This window comes from Monopterus albus, unplaced genomic scaffold (assembly GCF_001952655.1).
Source record: "Monopterus albus unplaced genomic scaffold, M_albus_1.0 scaffold182.1, whole genome shotgun sequence".
Classification (NCBI taxonomy): Eukaryota; Metazoa; Chordata; class Actinopteri; order Synbranchiformes; family Synbranchidae; genus Monopterus; species Monopterus albus.
In genome coordinates, this window is record NW_018128062.1 from 183383 (window position 1) to 194836 (window position 11454).

The 11454-nt window shown below is 41.2% G+C and overlaps 1 long non-coding RNA gene across 1 annotated transcript in view; it reads left to right on the forward strand.

The window, feature by feature from the left end:
• The first annotated feature begins 3074 nt into the window (after positions 1-3074).
• Positions 3075-11454, forward strand: part of LOC109969828 (uncharacterized) — a 65832-nt gene continuing 57452 nt past the window's right edge. Inside the window, exon 1 of the long non-coding RNA XR_002276316.1 lies at positions 3075-3194. This is a non-coding gene — a long non-coding RNA (uncharacterized LOC109969828). The remainder of the gene's footprint in view (positions 3195-11454) is intronic.

The window sequence follows — 11454 nt, forward strand, 5'->3', positions numbered from 1 at the left end:
CTCTGTTTCACTGCCTTCCTTTTCAGAGGGGCAATGGTATAAGTGTATTACGCAGGAAGGCTGCAGTACTATCAACAAGATTATCGATTTGTGTTGGAGTAAAGTTAAGGTGGCCTCCTTCCACTGTGTTGGCAAACGGCACTGAAGTAGATAAAGATGGAATTATTTCCTTAAACTTGGTAACAGCATTGCCAGATAGACATCTGCTGTAGTGGAATTGTTTCCCACATAGAGTATAATCTATTAATTTAAATTCAAAAGTTATTAGAAAATGGTCAGACAGAAGAGGGTTATGGGGAAAAACTATTAAGTGTTCAGTTTTGATGCCATATGTCAGAACCAGATCAAGAGTGTGATTAAAACAGTGAGTGGGTTTATTTAGTTTGAGAGAAGCCAACTGAGTCTAATAATGAACAGAATGCATTGTTGAGGCTGTCATTGTCGGCATCTACATGAATATTAAAGTCGCCTACTATGATTATTTTATCTGTACTAAGCACTAAATCAGACAGAAAGTCTGAGAATTCACTTACAAACTCTGAATAAGGAGCAGGTGGACGGTATACAATAACAAACAGAACAGGCTTTTGAGTTTTCCAGTTTGGGTGTGAGAGACTCAGGGTGAGACTTTCAAATGAGTTATAACTATGTTTAGGTCTAGGGTTGATTAATAGGCTTGAGTCAAAGATCGCTGCCACGCCACCACCTCGGCCTGTGTTTCGAGGGATGTGACAGTTACTGTGACTAGGTGGAGTGGATTCATTTAGGCTGACATATTCCTCCTGCCTTAACCATGTTTCAGTAAGACACAATAAGTCAATGTGATGTTCACTTATCAAATCATTCACTAACAGAGATTTAGATGAGAGAGATCTGATATTTAATAGTCCACATTTGATTGTCCTATTACTTTCTACTATAAGAGGAGTCATCTTAATTTTAATTAGGTTCTTATGAATAACTCCTCTGGAGTTGATTCTTGATTTATATAATTTAGGTGGGCGGGGGGCAGACACAGTCTCTATGGGGTACTGGGAGCGTTGGGTGGGTAGCAGCTGCAAGGAGACAGCAGAGAGGCGTCTAAGACTGCGACCCTGCATCCTGGACTCAACTCTGGGTTGTCATAATTTAGGTTGTAAAACAAACTCGTCCAGATTTCTAGATAAGAGAGCCGCACCAACCAAAGTGGGATGGATGCCGTCTCTGCTAATCAGACCAGGTTTTCCCCAAAATGTTTTCCAGTTGTCTATGAAGCCCACGTTATTTTGACAAACGTTGACAGATGTTATCTCTGGTCTTGCTGCATCGATTTTAATCCCTTTTTTAAACTGTCTGTTGTGAGGCTGACATTGTTAAGGAAGTTTAATGTTAAATCACTTCCTTTTTGCTTTGGAGGTTGCCAAAAAAAAGCCCCAAAGCATCAAAAAGGCTGCAGTTTAACACCATGGGAATAAACCTGACGTCTTGGTGGTCTCTGTGGTGGTGTGTTTGCTTCATTATCAGTCACAGCAACCGCTCACTCCTCAAAAGAATCTCAAAACATCCTCTGCCTGCGGTGGTACTATTTTAAAGCTAATATTGTCACTGGGGAATGACCATCTCTTCCATGCTGATGCACATTTATAGTCTCCTCCTCTGGGTGTTTGTGAGAATCAGAGTGACCGGGGGACATTTCCCAGTGCTCCATCTGATGTCAGATGCACAGATGCTACGTGAGAACAACTTGCCAGACTGTGGTGTGTCATTTCAGTCTCTGAGTCAGCGATATGTTCCCTTTTCTTCGGCTTTCACACAGCCCCCTTACCTTTGAATTTGCCAGTAAGAAAACAGCAGAACAGATCTGTGATCAGACACTTATGAGAGGGTGGCCTGAAAGTATTTAGTATGCATTAGTCACAAAAAGTGATGAGCACTTTGTCTCAGAAGTTGCTAATCCTCAAGGTAAGTTGTAAGTAGTTAAGAATATAGATTGAGATTTATAAAGAAGGTGCTGTATCAGGCAGATAAGAGGCTCATCCAGGCTACTTTTATAGTTACTAGCTGATGCTTACATTTGTAATGAAACATAATCCTGATGGAATCCTGCCTTTTTAATTTGTTGCATTTCCCAAGGTAAATGATTGAGCTGTGATGTAAGAAGGAAAGCAATTGAAAAAATAAGACAAAGACACAAAGTGAGTGTAATGTAATGTATGTGTGGTTCAGTATGAGGTAGCCATTAAACTAGATGGTAAAACAGGATCTAACTGTGAAACCCCATTAAAATGTGATTTTTGTCATTAACTGTTAAACATTTTGAGCTAGTTAGGACAAAAAAAGTCATTTTAATGTCACTGTGCCTGTGATGGAAGCTGATAAGAGGGTGAAATGAGAGGAATTTGGAAGGCAGCTGCAAGTTCACTGAAAAGGTGTTGCCTCCATGGAGCATGATTTCTCAGTGCTAGAGTTATTAGCAGACTGAGTTATTTTCAAGGTGTTACTCACAAGTGGAATAGTTAGTCACACTTTCCTACAGTCTTGTTTCCTGTTGTACATTTCACACGTGCCATCTGACAAATAGTTTGAAACACTTGGCCTTGAATGTATGTCTCCTGTGTTTATCAGTTCGGAGAGACATCCATGTAGTGTAAGAAACTGATGATGACTTTCCTCCACAATTTTTACTATTTAAGAAACCATTACTGATGTCCTCGACTATGTAATTTATTTTTTTTACATGTGGCACATTGCTAAATAAATTTGTGTTTAATGAAACTGTCACAGTCCCTGTCTCAGCCCTGTGTGTCTTGGCTCTTATTTCCTGGTCATTAATTCTCTCATCCAGCCTCTAGATGCCTCTGAACTCATTCCCTTGGCTTCCAATCACCTGACCGCTCACCTGATCACCTGTTTACACTTCCTTCATTAGCTCCCAAGTCACATGGTTTCTGGTAGCTCTTGGCCAGATAAATGCTGTGTACATCTTGCAGCTTAAATGTTCCAGCCACTTGTTTCTTTGACCTTCCCATGTTTTGGATTTCCTACCTGTTTTTTGGACTCCGCCTTTTGCCTTCTTCCATGAACCTCTCGTTCTGTTTGGATTTTGGACTCTGCCTTTTGCCTTCTTCCATGAACCTCTCCTGTCTGCTTTGGATTACTTGATGCCTGGTTTTGTCTCCTGCTCTTCCAACCTGGTTTGTCTCCTTCAGCTCAAAGTAAGCCTCTTTTCTTTCATTGTTAAACTGTCCTATGCCTTTGTTTGTCCTATGCCATATCTTTAAAAGAAATGTGATAGCAAACCCGGGGCCAGATAACAGAGAAAGATGTTGCAGAGAGAGTGGAAGGGATGCACCTAATGTTTTCTTACTTAACAACCTGATATGCAAATGGAATACTATTGCATAAAATATAATGTTTGAGATATGGATTATATCATACTTTTACATGTATAACTTAGCTAAGTTATTTGATTAAAGCTTGTGCTTAATAAACTCTTGCATTTCACAATTTCAGATATTTCCATTGTCAGGTATTACATTATTTAACCAGGTGAAATCCCACTGAGGTTAGCCTTAGTGTTACAAGCTTCAGACAATACAAAATACTCAAACAATACTCAAGCCAGATAGCAATGTATGAAGGCTTAAATAAGATTTTTAAAAAAGGAGGTTAAAAAAAAACAGCTATCCATGTCAAGAAAATTCAGAATAAGCAGAAGAAGAATCGTTCACCAATGAGTTTACAAATCAAGTTCTCCCTCTGCAAACCATGAGATGTCTAAAATAAAATCTACCTTCAGTCTTTGTCCCTTGACAACGTTTTCAGCATGTTGCTTTAAAGAAAGACCATGAAGATATTTGTAGCATGTAACATGGTCATTTTTCTTCCCTTGAGCTCTCACAAGAAAACTGCAACTATAGGGCAAACCACAATATGTTATCATTTCTACTTTATGGTAAAATGTGTTGTAAAACAGCAGCACTGCTGGTTGCTTTCATTCACATCGCTGTTTGTAGGTCACCTGCATTTTGGCAACACACAACTATGTGCGTCAAACAGAAGTAAACAGACCTCTCTCGGATTTATGTCAGGCAGACTCAGAAGTACCAGGAATGGAGCTTCAAATCCTGAAATGATTCTTCTCTGGAATATTCATGATGTAATACTTAGTGATTCTTTACACCACACCCCCTTTTTTTTTTTTTTTTCTTTTTTTTTAACCACAGTCACTCAGTGTGTTGTAGCCCTCTTGATGTTGAGTACATGCAGTTGAATGAGGAGGAATAAATTATCAGTAGGTGTGGTGTGGGCTGGCGCCTATCACGGCCAATCACAGCAGCTTGTCTCATTCTCTTTAAAAGGAGTGTGCTCCTGTCGCCAGTGCGCTGCAAGTTGTGTAATGGAAACGGAGAGAGAAGAAATCCTCATTCATGAGGTGCAGTGTTGAAAGGTGGAAATACAGTTTGCTGCAGCTTTCAGTGTCAGTAAATAATATAATAATGCAGAATCAATAGCTACATCAAGCATGGTATAAATGTCTGTGTCGTCACCAGGCTCAGAGAGTGCTGGCCTTGATGGTGCGACACCCTGCTGTTTTCTCATCATGGATAAGACATCCAGACTCTCAAATCGTTTTATCCCAAAGAAAATCAGCCTCATTTGTTTACCTGTAGCGCTGAGTTCTCTCTAACAATCATTCGTCACAGAACAGCGCACCCTTTCTCTCCCTTTCTCTCCCTTTCATAAAACAGCAGTTTGGCCTTGAACTTCAACCTGAATACGATACACACCCAGTCCTCCATAGACAAAATGCACAACACAAGCTTTTATTTTAGCTCATTCTCTCTTAGAGGCACAACACATAAAGATTTGGCTGTTGTGCTTTTCATTGGTTTAGTATGCATGAGGTGATGGAGCTCGGGTAACCATGCTCCAAGAGCAGAGAACTAATCAGTGGAGGATGATTGTTCCCGCTTACCTTTCGGCAGTGCAATTTTAGGGACATTAAAACGAAGTGCCAGTGCAGAATTCAGAGAAGATCATATTAAATGTTAAAAGCATTTGGGTTTTTAACATCAAAACCCCCTTTCCCTCTGTGTTAAGTGCAGCCAGAGGAAAGTTTGGCTAATGTGTGATGTCCCTAATGCGGACATAATGAGAGAGCAGTGCTAATGTTGCTACGCCAACAGTGGAAATGTCACAGTTGACACACTCAAGCTTAGCAGAGCTGCAATTAGCTTAAACACAGGAGGACTAGACACCAGAGGGAGAGACATAAAGCCTGAGATAGAAGGAGTGTGTTGCTGAAACCAAATAAAGTGTATGTGGAAAAAACAAAAAAAACAGTGACAGAATGAAAAATTTACAGAGGCCCTTTAAGGCTTCTCTAACACCAATGCTGCTTGGCTCTTTTGTCAATCAAATACTCTGAACAAAAGATGACTCATTAACTCGCCACACCAAATTACCCCTGCTTTTTGTAACCTCTCCCCTCTTCCTCACTCCACATTAACCTAAATTGCCTCTGCTTTGCAGTTCAGCATGAATCAAATGACAAGCAGCACACGCTTTGCCTCTTTTTCCGACTCATTTCACATTCAGCCATGGAAATTAAATCAGGACAGTGTTTTTTGACATTATTGTACCCCGGTAATGAAGATAGCAATTAGGTGGTGAAAATTAATTTAGAGGAAAAAAGGGCCTCTATTCTGATTTCAGACCCTTGAGCAGATTGTGGTTGTTATGGTGCTCTAAGTGCCTGGCTGTTATGAAGCGTGTCACCACTGGGGGGTGGTCTTTCACACACTCCTTCTCACACACTCGCACGAGTGGTGGAGTAATGCTGATTGATGTGCAGAGGCTTGGTCCTCTCTCAGCTGCTGGTGCTGGTAATTGCTTCCATCCTCCTCCCAATACAAAGTAGCACAGTGAGAGAAAAAGAACATGTTTCCATGCACAGCCCAACCAGCAGGACAGCACACATCCCTGAATCCACCTAGAAACACTCAAAAATATTTTTCAGCCATCAGGCTGCATCTTGATGTTGACTCCTTTATCCGACAGGAACTGATGAGCGATGTCAGGCAGGGCTAAATTACCCACTTTTTTGGCCTGGGTTTGGTTCAGGACTTGGTGGGCCCACTGACCTCAGGTGCAGGGGGAAGAACTGAGCAGATATTTGGCCTCAGATAGGCAGAACCAAGAGTTGTGAGGCCAGTGTTGGGCTTTAATTTCTTTCGATTAAACACTTAATCACGCAGTGTGTGTGCTTCCATGTGCCTCACTGATCAGGTTGAACCTGGGAGGGAATAAAGGCCTGTGAAAAACGTTCTCAAGTCATTTGTCCAGCTGTAACAGAAAGCCAATCATTTCAGGTCTTTTCACACAAAGTTAGGGACAAAGTCTGGCTTTCACAGACAGGGATGGGGTTGTTAACTGGAGCTGCATGGAAAATGTGTAACACCTATGATGGAGTTTGTGTTATTACACATCTACTAGTCTAACTACTTACACAACAGATGGGGGGAAATTGCTGTTTTTTTCTGATCAGCTCAGCTTTGTTCAGTCAGAACTACAATAAATTCCATTACTATATTGAAATCCATGTGTAGACAAAGTAGCATGCAGTGACTAACACACTTCCTCCAACTGCTTCGCAGTTAAAATATTTCCTTGGCACATAATTGCATCATGCCAGTGCTCTGGATTCCTGTTCAGATTGGTTGCATTGGATTTTTAAGGATGTCAGTGGCTGTGGAAAGTATTTAAGTACATAGATGCAAGGGCTTTACTTAACTAAAACTCTGAAGCACTATTTCTTCAGTTTCATACATCTAATGTTCTGCATTTAGTGTAGTTACCTTATAACTTATAATGCAGCTGTTTTTTTTACTCAAGCCCTTTCACTGTTTTGGTATATATTAAATAATAAGATATTGATTATGAGCTGCTGAAAATTGATTTTAGCTGCAGAGGAACTGTGCTATGGCTGAGGATGTTTGCTGGTGAAGCACAGAAGGAGGCGGACTGGGCTGGAAAACAGTGAGTCTTCTAAACTGTTAGGTGAACTCTAAGGACAGGAATGTAGGAGTAGAGCAAAACTCGACTTAGAGAAAATCCTTTGTTTTGCAGGAGCTATCAAATGCTGGCAAATGCAAACAGTCTCCTGGAATCTATTTCTGGTGAGCAGTCGAGTAGTGAACACAATGCCAGAAAAAAATTTAAATAAACTTTGCAGACCATTTTAAACCAGGCGTCCTTTTCACACCTAAATCTCCATTAACAACCAATTTAAAACGTCAGTGTGGTTTTAAACATCAAATGATTGGTTTTTGAAAATTTACAGAACTGGTCAGACACACCAGCTCAGGTCCGACCACTGGAAAGCTGCTTTCTAACACCTTGTCAACTTCCAAACAACATATCATTTAAATCATGTAGCAGCTTTAAATCAAGAGTGTGGCACTACCAGGCACCTGGCACTCCACTTGATTTACAGATGACAGTTTTACTACGGAGCACTCATTATACAGGCTTGGGTGCAGATACATGTGCAGAATGCTGACATACAGACATACACACACACACACGCACACAAAAACAGCACCGGGAGTCCATAGGCTCCCTGCCAAACCCAGCAGAAGCCAATCAGGCACCAAAGCAAAGGAAGCATGCACAGAATATCAGACAGAGGAGAAGGGCATAGAAGGAGTACATGGTGATATCAGCGCCAAACATTCTCCTCTCTGGTTACTCACTTTTCCCTGTGTCTTAATCCCGCCCACGTAAGATGCAAGAAGAGAGACTCGAGGAAACACATTATTAATGACATGAGATGTCCTCTTCTCAAATCCTTCATTTGAAGCATCCAATCACCAACTGATTTCTGATAAATGGGCATGCCAGTTCAGAAAAAAACTTCCACAAAGGAGGGTCTCATGTGTCCTCAGTCATGACTCCTCTAGCACTGTCCTCCCTCTTCTGTCCTCAGAGCCAATATAAGAGATTTGGAATGTGCTACTGTGCGTACTTGGCCAACTGGAATGACATCTGGATCAACCAAGGACGTAGAAATGATCTTATAAGATGCATGAGATGTCTCTCAGAATTTGACTTTGTCCAAATGACACCACATTTGAAGGTTAGGGGTGCATTCTGTAATACTTGATTACAATCTGCATATTCACGTATAAATACGTTTGCTTTGTTCTGTGAGAGATGCTCACACAAAATGCAGTACCAGTTGTTCTTGAGGGAGGCTAAACCCCTACAAGGTGACCTCTGACCTCAGGCATTCTTAGTTAATTACTGTGATGTCTATGCATCATCATTCTCTGGTATATTCAATGTTGCAAACTCCTCAGTAAAGAAAGTAGCTATTGAAGAGGAAGCCTCCCTCCTGCTTCTAGGACCACAACAAAGAGAAAGCTTTGCACAAGAACTGAAATGGCTTCACGAGAAACCAGTAAAACTGACTAAATGACGTCATCTCCTAATTTGCATAAAATTCTATTTGCATGTAATTGTAATGGATACTGTAGGAGAGAGGAATAATGTCATGGGAGAAACAAAAAGTGAGTTAAAAACACCCTAAATATGTTTAGAACTACAAATGAACTTTCTTCTGTTGATTCTTGGTTTGCTTGTTTTATATTTTGCCATTTAAATAGGCCATCACTTCTCAAAATAACTTCATGACTTTAATGCTTTGTCTAGACCCACATTACATAAATCAATTTTGTCTTGTATTGGTAAATGTTAGAATATCAAATTTAATCAATTTACCCTCCTCCTGTATCCGGGCTCAGCGGCGGGGTTTTGCACGGTGGGCGATTCATTAGCAGTCAGGAGGCGGATCGGTGTGGGTCGCCTCTCTGCTCTGACTACAGCTGGAACTGCCGCGCTTTGGGACGAGGGCGGGGCTCATGGCAGCACCCGTTGCTCGTTGAGGACAATAAATGCAGAGTCACAAGCGCCAGATTTAGCGAGAAAGTCGCCAAGTTGGCAACACTGTATTGTCTTCCAAGCTACACGCTGTTAATCTTCTGTATCTTTTTTGCTTTACCTACAGTTTGAGAACCATTCTTTGTGAAATATTTATATTACTATATGTGGATTATTATAGATGATGGCGGACGTGACGGTCGCACGTGCACCTGGTGCTCCTGTGTTTGCCAAGGTTCGATTAAAACCTGAAGTGTATAAAACAATAGACGGTAAAGTTATAGTAGAGGATGAATTTTTGCATTTCCATATTTCAAATTGTGCAATTATGACTTACTTTTTTTATTCATGAATGTTAACATACTATACTTACAAATTGTCAAAACGGTTCATGTAGATGCATTTATGTCAGCCAGAGTGTACACACTATTTTGTACTACTCAGTATTACACACTGATGAACTGTATAGAATATCATTATAATGATATTTACAGTTTATGAATCATTATGAGTTAGGTAAAATATTCAGCACTTACACAATACATAAATTCCCTTTGTTTTTAAGCACTAAATTATAATAAATTCATATACTGTATTTTCTTATATACTGTAGATGCTCTGTGCCCACCTCTGTTCTGCATAGGGCTGAACCCCCTCAGCCAGATCATCACCAAGAGTGGTTATGGATACCGATTATTGGGTGGAGCAACCATCAGCCACCTCCTCTACATGGATGACATCAAGCTGTATGCCAGGAGTGGACGAGACATCGACTGACTGATCCACACCACTAGGATCTACAGCCAGGACATTGTAATGTCATTTGGACTGGATAAATGTGGTCGAATGGTAACAAGGAGAGGGAAGGTAGTCAGAACTGAGGGGATTGTACTACCAGAAGGCAACATAGCAGATGTTGAGGGATCCCGCAGACTTATGGGAGCCATGAAGAGGCCGCAAGGAAAACAGCAACCACCAAGTACCTGCAGAGAGTAAGGCAAGTCCTGAGAAATCAGCTGAATGGAAAGAACCAAGTCCAGGCAATTAACACCTACACCCTGCCAGTCATCAGGTACCCCTCTGGCATAAGAGAGCTAGAGGAGATAGAAATCCCACTTGTTGGTGGAAGATACATGTATAGTAAATTCCACTTATATTGGTACTTTTCAAAGTCGTTTTCATTCCTGATTTGAATGCTTAGTGAATTCCTAATGGTCACCGACATTAAGTGGGTTTGAAGTAAACATTACAAAAGAACAGGAGGTCTGTTTTTGTCCATGGGGGGGAGGTAGGACCACCCTAACCACACACATACCAAGCCGTACCGAAACTGTGACCCTAAAACTGTGATACAAACTGAACCGTGAGTAATTTAAACCGTTGCACCCCTAGTGCAGACTGTGCAAAGAGGCCCCTGAGACAATCCAGCACGTAACAGCGGGGTGCAAGATGCTAGCAGGCAGGGCATACATGGATCTGCCACAGATGTTTCTGTACACCATACCCAAGTGGCTGGCATAGTGTACAGAAACATCTGTGCTGAGTACAAGCTGGAAGTCCCAAAGTCAAAATGGGGTACATGGGATACACCTCCAAAGGTGGCTGAGAATGACAAAGCTAAGATCCTGTGGGACTTCCAGATACAAACTGGTAATGGCCAACCAACCAGACATAGTATTGGTGGACAAACAGAAGAAGGCCGTAGTGATAGATGTAGCAATCCCAAGCAATAGCAACATTAGGAAGACGGAACAACAGGAGGCTCAAGATATACCAAGGGCTGAAAGAAGAGCTAGAAAAGATGTTGAAGGTGAAGGCACAAGTGGTCCCTGTGGTAATAGGAACATTGGGGGCTGTGACCCCCAAACTGGGAGAGTGTGGAGCCACTGATCCCAGGAACAACATCTGAGATCTCTGTCCAGAAGAGTGCAGTCCTAGGAACAGCTAAGATACTGCGCAGGACCCTCAAGCTCCCAGGCCTCTGGTAGGGGACCCAAGCTTGAAGTAAGGAATAAAACTGCTCCAAAGTGGGGGGTGAGTGGGGAATTTATAAGCCTATGGAGACCCATTTCAGTCACATTGGATTTATAACTCAGAACTGTTTATACTGTATACAGTCGTTGTAGCATGTTAATTAACTGTGACTAAGCTCATCATGGTGACACAAACCAGAATGCATTGCAGGCCACAGCCATGTTTCAAAGCCCCCGTTCACTCTCACTCAGTATGTTTTCATATATTTATAAAGTCTGCCAAAAATTCCAATTAGCAGCAATGTAAACAGCATTCACATGCATTTTCTTCAGGAATTGCTTCTGTGGTATTCACATGCTTTTATTTAAGCTATTTGTTTTGTTTTTTGCATAAAAACCTTTCAAAATATCCTTATTGTGACATTGTAAATGCAAAGAGTTTAGTTTTTAACTGAGCACATTAAGTGACTGTGGTAGTGCAATATTTGGCCCTTTAGCTTTGATTATGGAAATGATTCATTATTCATTAAAATGTTTTGAATGTGTGTATGTGCTGAAC